This window comes from Nicotiana tomentosiformis, chromosome 11, assembly GCF_000390325.3.
Source record: "Nicotiana tomentosiformis chromosome 11, ASM39032v3, whole genome shotgun sequence".
NCBI classification, from domain to species: Eukaryota; Viridiplantae; Streptophyta; class Magnoliopsida; order Solanales; family Solanaceae; genus Nicotiana; species Nicotiana tomentosiformis.
The window spans coordinates 36,960,826-36,972,430 of NC_090822.1; positions in this window are offsets into that span (position 1 = coordinate 36,960,826).

The window sequence follows — 11,605 nt, forward strand, 5'->3', positions numbered from 1 at the left end:
GTTGCTCACGTCTCAATACATCATATATTTGAATCAAATAACCACATGATCAAGAGGCTTGCTATAAACCAAAATAATATCAAATTAAATAACAATAAACTTGTTAATGAACGATTTAAGTACATGATTCATAAGCCTCATAAATATACTTTGAAAATTTGTCAACCTAAATGCATAACAATCCATACATATAGTTCATATTTAGTCTTGAATGTTATTTTCCATTTATCCCCGGGCTTTATTCTAATTTGATGATATCCACTTCTCAAATCTATCTTTGATAATAAGCATGCACCACTAAGCTCAATTTATCGTCTAAGTGAGGAACATTGTGACTGTAATTTTCCGAAATTTTACTTACACATGGCAATCACACACATTATCCTCCACTTGTTGTTCCATGCATCTTCAGAACAACAATGACCAATGCAGCACAAGGACTCAAACTCTCTTTGACCAACCCTTTGTCAAGTAATTCCTCCACTTGTCGTTATAGCTCTTTCATTTCCTTCGGATTGCATTTTGCCGCCTTTTTGGAATTTGAGATCCTAGGATAAAGTAAATTTGATGCTCAATCCTTCTCAAAAGTGAAAATTCATTTGGAATCTCCTCCAAAAATAACATCTCTGTAATCTAGCAAAAGAGAAGAGACAATACTTGGAAAAAAGATGTTAGGGTATTAGTAGTCAAAATATAATATTTATGAACAACACAAATAATAGACATCCCTTCCTCTAACTCTCTCATATACACGTTGCTTTTTATTATCATGCACACTTTCTCTTTGTCTTAGACTTTCTCCCCTCGTTCTTCGAATCTCTTTTGTCACGACACAAAATTCAACTAATCGTGATGGCACTTAACCCAACCCGCTAGCTAAGCCAATTTAATAATAATTCAATTCAAATGAGATTTACTAAGAAAAATAATGATAATATACCTGAACTTTTATACAAAAATCCGAAGGATTGGTAGTATAAATCATGAGCTTCTAAGATTTAGAGTTTATAAAGATGATATGAAATAAATATATTGTAACGACCTGGCTGGTCATTTTGAGTATTATAATCCCGTTTTCCCATTTACTGCTCAAATTGTGAATTTCAGTTGTTATTTGGCTTGCCGGGGTAATTGGTTTGGGTCCGGTAAGGTTTTGAAATGATTTGGAGCACTTAGTTTCAAGGTTTAGAATTTAAGTTGAAAAGGTTGACCAGATGTTGACTTATGTGTGACGACCCGGAGAAATTTTGCTAAGAAAATTAAGGTTTGGTGGTACTAAGAAAATTAAGGTTTGGTTGAACTATGCACCTATGTGTAAAGGAAAGTTTTGTCGAAAAATGGTCATTTTTGCGACCACTATGCGGTCGCAGAATCACTCTGCGGACCGCATAATGGTCGCAAAGTGGACCAGGAGAGGGGCATGATTTGAGAAAAATCTGCGGTGCACTATGCGACCGCAGACCTGTTTTGCGGTGCATAATGCGACCGCGGAACAAGTATGCGGACCGCATAATGACCACAGACCGGGTCAGTAACGCCCACCTTTGGAAGCCAAATTATGCAGCCAGTATGCGGACCGCATACCTGTTATGCGATCGCATATGCGACCGCATAACTGCATCGGAGCTTCCATTCTTTCTAATTTTTGACCCGATCAACTTCAATTTATAGCCCTTGAAGCTCATTTTTTAGCCAAAATTTGATATTTTAGAGAGAGAGGTGAGAGCATTTTAGAGAGAGAAAGTAAAGACTTAGTCATTTATCCATCAATTCTTGTTCAAGGTTTGAAGATTTCATAAGGATCTTGCTAGGGCTTCAAAGAGGTAAGAATTTCTTTCCTCAATTCTTTAATTTCGGGTTTGGAGTAAAAATGGGTGATTTATAGTATGATTCTTGGGTGTAAGAGTATTATGTATACATACCAATAAGGTTGTGGAAAGATTGTTAAGTTCAAATGGGTAAGGATTGGGTTGAAAATGGTAGAAATCTTCATAGGCTTTAATTGAAGATTTGAGGGTCGAGTTGGTGTCGGATTTTGGTGAAATTTGTATGGTTGGACTCGTGGTTGGATGAGCATTCATATTCTGTAACTTTTGTTGGGTTCTGATACATGGGCCCCACAGGTGATTTTTGAGTTAATTTCAAATTTTATTGGAAAAATTAGTATCTCCTTATGGAATTAATTACAATAATAGGTATTGATTGAATCAAATTAATTGTGGCTAGATACGAGGCTTTCGGAGACCAATTCTCGTGGAAAGGGCATAGCGGAATAAAGAATTACACGGTTTGAGGTAAGTAACAGTTTTAAATCTGGTCCTGAGGGTATAAACCCTGTATTTGGTATCATGTGATTATTTTGGAGGTGGCGCACATGCTAGGTGACGGGCATATGGGCGTGTACCGAGGGGATTGTGACTTGGTCCGTCCTGAAAAACTGTAAAGTTTAATAATTTATTGTTAGCTATATGATCTCTATGTATTAAAAAAATTTGACTATAAATCATGTTAGAAATCATGCTTAGGCTATGTTATAATACTGTTGAGACCCGTATAGGTCGCGTACTTGTTGAATTATTTTTTAATTGCTGCCTTATACTCAGTCATATTTTTTCTTGCGTATTATACCTCAGTCTTTCTGGATATTTGTTGATATACTATGTTATCTTTGTTTGGGCTGATCTTTGTGATTCCTGAGAGCCCGAGAGACTTGAGAGGTTGAGGACTGAGTAAGGCAGAGGGCCTGTCGGTGAGGTAAGAATATTATAACACGTGAGTTATCCGTGCAGGATATTATAGCACGTGAGTTATCCGTGCAGATTATGGCGCTTGGGCTGTAGGAGCCCCTCCGGAGTCTGTACACACCCCCAGTGAGCGCGGGTACCCATTGAGTGTGAGTGTTGAGAGCCGAGTGGTTGAATTGTTGTGATAAGTTGAGTGACTGTTGCCTGAGAGGCTGTACTTGCTTTGCATTTGTTATTGCACTTGGTTGCTATCTGTCATTGTTGTGAAATCGCTAAAAGAATTTATATCCGGATTACTTGAAATTGAACTGTATAAAATTGATTTGACTTGAACTGTCAGATTTGAAAGCATGTCTATTCTTTACTGGAACTACTGAAAGTGAACTATGACTGTGTAGCTCGTCATTATCTTCAGTTCCTTAGTTATTATTGTTACTTACTGAGTTGGTTGTACTCATACTACACCCTACACTTCGTATGCAGATCCAGGTGTTCCTAAACATAGCGGGTGTTGATCATTTCGCGCAGTTGATTTTCAGGAGATTTTGACGTAGCTGCCGTATTCCGCAGACCTTGTCTCTCCTTTTCTATCTCCTTATTTACTGTATTTGGTCTCAGACTAGTATAGACCGTATTTTCCAGATTTGTACTCATATTAGATGCTCATGTACTCAGTGACACCAGGTTTTGAGAGTGTTGTATCGGAAATTGCTAGATTTTTGGTATTGTATTAAACGTTATGTTTTTAAATTTAAAGAAAATCGTGGGTTATTGATTTTTGTCGGCTTGCCTAGTACTGAGATAGGCGCCATCACGACAGGTTAGGATTTTGGGTCGTGAAATATATCATCTGTTTGAAATATACATGAACAGATTTAATAAATCTAAAGCTACCAGGAACAAGAGGCAACTATGACCGAAACACAGGTACATCTTCAATTCCAGCTCTCGCCATATACATCAACATTAACATCCAAATCTGCATGCAGGGTGCAGAAGTATAGTATGAGTACAACCGACCCCATGTACTTAATAAGTAAAAAACATAACTTTAGGTTAAAAGTAGTGACGAGCTTGGATAACAGTCAGAGTCCAACACCAATAGCCCACATCAACTCATAACGATATAATAAAAGTAGTATAAGAAGCAACTCAAAGATATAGTGCTCAGCTCGTTTACAGTTAAGGAAAAATAGGCATACTTTTAAAGTATAACAGTAAAACCCAAAACTTTCATCGAAATCACCAAAATATGATTAAATCCGAAATCTATAATTTTGCCCAAAAGCTTTCAACAACAAATAAGATGTTTCAATCTCATATAGCATGAGGAAGTATGTCTCTATGCCTACGTGTCAAGGTGCAAGTGAATTCATAAATGTCATAAAATTGTGTAACATGAGGGAATGAATCTCTATGCCTGTATGTCAAGTATACATGTCAAATACAATGCATCACAGTGATGAACTCATGCACTCATACTCTCAGAGTACTCAATCACACTGTCTCACACTCCCACTCATCACGCTTTGTCACTCAGGACAGTCAGTCTCTCAGCACTGTACGGTGTCTGTTGCGGTGTGCAGCCCGATCCCATCAATAATAATAAAGACTATAAGGCCTGCTGCGCTGTGCAGTCCGATCCATATATAGCCATAAAGCATGTTGCGGAGTGCAACCCGATCCACATATAGTCATAAGGCTTGTTGCAACGTGCAACCCGATACACATATAGCCATAAGGCATGTTGCGGCATGCAACCCGATCCACATATCTCTCTCTCAACATGACTCTCGGTCCCCAACTCAATCATCAATCTCTCCAGTCTCTCGAGCTCACAAATCTCATGCCAATCATCCCAAATAATGATAACATGTTGTGACAACAAATGATAATAAAGACTGAGATATGATATGCAAATGAATGACTATGATTGAGTATGTAACTGCAATTTAAGCAACTAACTCAACATCCGATATGACCTCAGTGGGTCCCAACAGAATAAGCATATAGCCTAAACATAGTTTCTAACATGAATCACAACTCAATTACTCTAGCACGTAGAAATTTTATGGATAAAAACAAGAATAGATAACTACATAGTAGCACAGAATCAACCGAGTCATAATTCACACAATGCACGCCCATACGTCCGTCACCTAGCATGTGCGTCACCTCAATACTAAACACATAACACGTATGTCGAGGAATTAATACCCTCAATACCAAGTTTAGAAGTGTTACTTACTTTGAACAAGTCGAATCATATACCTAGCAAGCCAAACATTACTCTAGAAACACCATCCCATGCGTACCGACGTCTGAATGACTCAAAACTAGCCAAAAGCAACTTAAGAACATCAAATAATGCCAAAGGAAACAAACCCAATCGATAAAGGTCGAATCTTTAATTAAAAGCTCAAAGTCAACCAAAAAGTCAAACCTAGGCTCACACCTCGGAACCCGACAAAACTCACAAAATCCGATAACCCATTCAATTACGAGTTCAACCATACTAGTTTCACTCAAATCCGACTCCAAATCGATGCTCAAAACTCGAAAATTCACTTTATGAAATTTTAGACAAAACCCCCAAATTTCTCTATAAAATTCATAATCCAATTATCAAAAACGAAGATAGATTCATGAAATATAATAAAAATTCGCCTAAAAAATCGTCTCAATCCGAGCCCCGAATCTCAAAATATGATAAAATGACTCTAACCCTCGAAATATAGGTTCTGCCCAGGCCATTTCGCTTCTGCGAAGAAAATAATCGCTTCTGCGACACAAGCTCCATTTCTGCGGACTCCACTAGATAGCTGACCCCTCGCACCTGTGGATATTGTTCCGATTCTGTGCAATCACAGGTACGAGGATAAATCCGCTTCTGCCCAATTTCTCAAACAAGTTGCCATCCACTTCTGCGATCAAATTCCTGCGCCTGCGGACGCACAAATGCACCCAACATTCCGGGCCTGCGATCTTTCCTCATCGAGCCTTCCTTCGCTTCTGTGCCCATGTGACCGCATCTGCGTCCATCGCACCTGCTCCCATTACCCCGCAGGTGCGACCACATCAGGTCCAGCAAAACCATCCATCTCACATGAATGGAAAATGATCCGAAACACGTCCGCATCTCACCTGAGTCACTCAGGACCCCTTCCGAGTATACCAACAAGTCCCATAACATAACACGGACTGACTCGAGGCATCAAATCATGCATAACAATATCGAAACGATGAATCGCACCTAAATTCAAACTTGATGAACTTTTGAACTTTCAACTTCTAAAACTCGTGCCGAAACATATCAAATCAACCCGGAATAAACCCAAATTTTGCGCACAAGTCCCAAATGACATAATGAAACTATTTCAATTCCCGGAACCACAATCCAAACCCTACTTTCCCCGGTCAAACTTATGAACTTTTCAAACCTTCAAATTTCTAACTTTCGTCAATTAGTGTCGGAACCTTCTAGAAACATCCAAATGCAAATCCGGACACACGCTCAAGTCCAAAATTATCATCCGGACCTAACAGAACCATCAAAACTCTGATCCAAAGTCAAATACTAAAAAGTCAAACTTGGTCAATTTTTCCAATTTAAAGCTTCAAACATGAAATTCATTCTTCCAAGCTAATTCCGAAACACCTGAAAACCAAAACCGACGATACACATAAGTCATAATACATTATATGGAGCTACTCATGCCCTCAAACCAAAGTGCGAATACTCAAAATGACGGGTCAGATCGTTACATTTTTTTAGTGTAGCAACTTTCTCACATCACTCAACCCATGCTTTCGTTTTTTCCATTCTAGAGTTTCCATTAGATACTCTTTTACTCCTCTCTTCTTTTCTCTGTCATTCTCTCTCTCAATTTTCTTTTCATTCTTAACTTACTCGTGATTTTGTATTCTTCATTCACTTACAAATGAGATAAAGGAAAAAGGAGTATCAATTTATCCTACCATCATGGATAGCACCCCAATCATATTGCCATAATCTTCCCAAGATCACGTCTTGCATTGGGATAACATCACATACCATTTCATATTTTTCAATGCTAAGCTTGACCAAAACTTTCTTATCACTTTAAGTTTACCATATTCATTTAACCATTGCAATTTATATGAATGGGAATGATTCAATGTCTTTAATCCCTACTTTTCAACCATACCATTACTAGAAACATTCTTACAACTAGAACCATCCACAATCAAGGAGTACTCACCAACTCTACATCTAACATGCAATAAGTTCTCCCTTTGATCGAGATCATCCTTGATGATGTTATCCGAACGTCATCCTTCTTACAATAAAACTAGGTACGTTTGGTCCATCTTTTACCCCATCAAACACTTCTCGATCTTTCTCACTAGATATCTCTTCATGAGATACCTCTTCACTTTCACTGCTGATAATTGCCCTCATGTTGGGAGAATACCATCATATGACGATAGCTATTAGAAAAATGATGATGTTTACCCTTCTACTTTTGAATATTATTTATATTTAACCTTTATTATCAGACCAAATATTTTCATACCATTATACTATCTGGCCAAATTTACTCCTACAGTTAGAATACTTTTAAAATTACCCTCAGGTTGTGGTCAGGTTGTTCAAAATCAAACCATAACCGGTAATTAAATCACAAAATATGGTTATTAATGTATTGGTATCGGGTTATTGTGATTGGGAAACATAAGTTAGCAATTTTCGTGCAAGGTGCTTAATTTTCTTATTGGTTTAGCCATTAACCCGCTAAAAACTATTAAATGCCGATGTATATAAAGTCATCTTTAGAAACCCTATCTCCTTATTTCAAGAACGGTTACTGCATCAGTCTTGCAGACTTTTAATTGTCATGCTTGTTAATTTTACTATTTTTCTGGAAACAATAGTCATATCTGCCTGAACTTTCCTTCTTAGTAAAATGCTAAGGAAGAACATTGAATTTTTTTCTTAGAGTATACAAATTAAGTGTTGTGCACACTATGCAATTTGCTTTCGGGATTTTCAGTGGTCTTTCATTTTCATTTGCATATCTTAGTTAGGTATATTTTTTGTTTTCTTTATTTTCTAGTTGAGAGCATCAATTTTTATTGCTTAATTCTTTTCTTGCCTATTAACAAGAAATGTTATATTACGATTGGAGTTGTTGAGAATAATGGCTTGTTACTAGTCTGTATGCTTTACACCATCCAACAACTAATGGCTCTCTTAACGTTAATGTTACTGCCTGTATTTCTTCTTATTCTTATTTTGTTAGGTGTTAGTACATATAAATTTTATTTGTAACTTACAGGGGGCTAAAATATAAATTTATTTGTGAAGGTATTGTTAGTTTAACTGATAAATTGACTGATAATCGGTTGATAACTGTTAAACTAATACTGCCAAATATCTTTCCCTTTGATCCAAAAACTATATCTCTTTGACTTGTATGATTTATCTTTCTTCAGGTCTCTTTCAACTTGAATAGCTGCTTGGTAAGCATCATTTAAAGTCTCATACTTGTGAAGCTTCACAGGCAGAGGCGGATTCAGGATTTAAATTCTATGGGTTCAACTTTTAAAGTTTTTAGCATTGAACCCATTATATTTTTAAAGTTATGAGTTCATATCTACTATTTTTATAATTTTAGTGAATTTTTACATATAAAAATTTACTCCGCATCAAAAGTTATGGGTTCAGTTGAACCCATTGATACTACGCTACATCCGCCACTGTTCACAGGTGAAGAGATTTCTATATTTAATCCCGGTATAAAAGGAATGGGCATAGCATGGTCTACTTCTTTGAAGTTGACTCTCATGCAAACACAATTTCAAAGTGTAGACTCTTTTGAGGAGATCGGGCACAAACCTTTTCCTCCACACTAGCAACCAATTCAGGCCATGTCTCAATCGAAGACATGTGAATCCTCCTCCGCTCTTATGTTCCAAATTCCACCAAGTACAAGCAAAGTCCTCAAATTGAGTTGTGGCGTTTAACTCTAATTAATGGCACTAGTAACATTGTTTGTTTGGAATATCCTCACTTTAAGCACCCCATTCAAATATTCTTTCGGATCACTACTTCCCTTGAAGGTAGGAAGAGTAATCTTGATAGTGTTTACCCCTATCTTGATCTCCATGATTGCCTTCAAAGTGTCCTCCATTATTGTTGCTTGGATTTGTCCAAATCTTGAAGCCCTTGGTTGGTGGTTTCCATATTTCCTCTCTTGACGACTATTATGAAAGGCTCTTTAGACTTCTCTTGCATTACCTCCTCTTCCTTTTTGCCCTCTTGGTAGCCCAGCCCATAATAGTATTCATCACCATTGTTTTGTAACCGAAATTCTCATAATCCTCTTCACTTCCTCATAGAGAGGTTCCTGATCATCTTATGGATCCACATGTTGAACTTGAAGGTGTGGAACTTCATTTGGAGTATTCCATTGTAGAGTAGTTTGAGGAAGTGCCGCTTGGCGTATGTGCCCAAGAAATGGTGGAGTAGAAGAAGTGTTTGGAGTGTTACTTGCCTGTTCACTAACTTGCATCAGTCGAGCTCCCCCCAATACACTTATGCTTTGTTCATTGAGTCTCACAGAATCTTGGACTCCCTTAAGTTTGGTGGCTAGCTTTCCAATTTGTTTCAACATCTTTTTCAATGACCTCTACTAAACTCACCATATTATCATACTTCTACAAAAATCTTAAGTTAACCCATTGAGCAAGTGAACCTATAGGTATATAATAATAGAAAAACGATATCTTCTCTCTCCTAAGAAAACACTATAGGGCGGCTAAACCCTGTAGTGTTTTCATGGCCAATCCAGTCACTAGCCATCCTCCTTCGGTGGCTGATTAATCTACTGCTTAACCAAAAAATAGTTTTTGTGGTCAAAACAAATAGTAGAATAATTCAGATTTCTAATAACCAATTCTACTTCACTTTTTCTAATATAGACGAACAAAAAATAATAAAATATTGAGAGAATAAGGGGAAAAAATCTTATTGATAGTCGTTGCTTCCTTCCGAGAAAAGAGAACCAGATTCTTCAAATAGCAGAGCATAAAACATAAGTGATTGACAGTATAATTTTGTGAATTTCTTGATGATCGTACAAAACATAGTAAGGAAGGTTTATATATGGGTACAATATGTAACTGTTTTGCCCTAATTAATTTTCGCATGTTACTAATATTTATTACATTGATTGCCCGTTAGTTGTGTAATTTGTAATGTTTATGGTAATAATATTCAATTGTGTACAATTAAGGATTATGTCAATTTCTTTCCATATTCGTGGCTATTAATGAGTTTTCTTTCTTTGTAGTCTTTAATCATGCATCTCGCGCCTATCTCTTCTTTTTTGATTTTTAGATGCGGTATCTTTGTAAACAATCCCGTAGGTATTTTACCCATGCTTCTCCTAACCCTCATTCTTCTTTATTGCTTTGACTCTCATGCCACCTATAAGCACGTCATTAGTCCATGCGACAAGTCTATTTTTCCACCAATACAGATAGTCCTCCCATTTTCTGAATATTCGGGAAGTGGTAAGTTTATTTATGGCGAGATTTTGCTGCCTCTTCCTGATATTATTATGATTTACCTCATAGTGAAGAGACGTACGCCTCTTCTATTTATTGCTCGAGACATGTGTCTACTTGTGATTGGTTTTACTGTTTGCAATGTCTTTTTAGGGTTTTTGCGGCTATGTCAGTTTGACGTGACGGTTCCATGATGACGGTTCATAATAATGTCTTTTTCTTATAAATACTGCATCACGCATCTTCCAAAAATTCTTCTACTCTTTTTCATTCCCTTCTAAGCTTTCTCTGCAACTTTTCTTTTCTCTTCATGCTTCTGCTATACTTAACAATGGCTCCACGGTCTTCAAACCCTTCTCCATTGTCTGATTCTCGGTGGGCTATTATAGTGGATGAACTTTCTCCTTCAACACCGCCGGTCAGAAGTAGGAATAGAGATGGCAGACTTCGCAGCCTAGGCTCCATATCGAGACGGAGTACCACTTCTCTCAGAAATATTCTTCTAAACATTCTTCTTCCTCCAAAGCTAAATCCTCATCCACCCTTAGATCTTCTTCTAAAGCTAGAGATTAAAATGAACCATTACCAGAGCTTGTAGTTTCAAAGATCGTTCCTCAAGAATTTTCTTTTAAATCTAATTGTGAAGTATGGAAGAAAGAAGTTTCTTCCATAGCAACACTTAAACCTTGTGATCACTATCCTTCTCTGATCAATTCTGGTCTCCTCCCTTTAGTATGCCGAGAATGTTATTGGAAACCAGACTTCTCAACCATATCCCCTAATGTCGATGACCGAATAACCACTTACCGTGAGGGTTATTCGTTTGTCTACACTTGTCCTTTCACTTTAGGATTCAAGCCTCCTATTGACCCCATAATTATTAAATTCTGTAGCTATTTCACATTTGCCTTGGTCAAATAGGCCCGATAATATGAAGGGTCGTGGCTTTCCTTCATTATCTATCATGCTTAGTTTCTGCCCCTTTCTCTTTTCGCTATGTCCTCCATCTGTATTCCCCAAAAAAAAATTTGAGGGTGGTTTTACACTTGCAGCAAGAAGAAAAAGTGTCTTGGTCAGTCCTGAAGATGATCGTGACCGAGTTTGGTATGCTCAATTCATGATTGTTCCCACTCATGCCTTAGTGGGAGAAGAGAACATGCCCTTTCCCAAGAAATGAAACTTTGCACGTGAGTATTTCCCTTTGCTTCTTCACTATGCTATTTTCTCTTTTAGAATACTAATTTTCTTATCCATATTTTCTTTTTTTTTTCAGCAATCATGGATGTTTTTGGTGAACTACCCGACTTTTG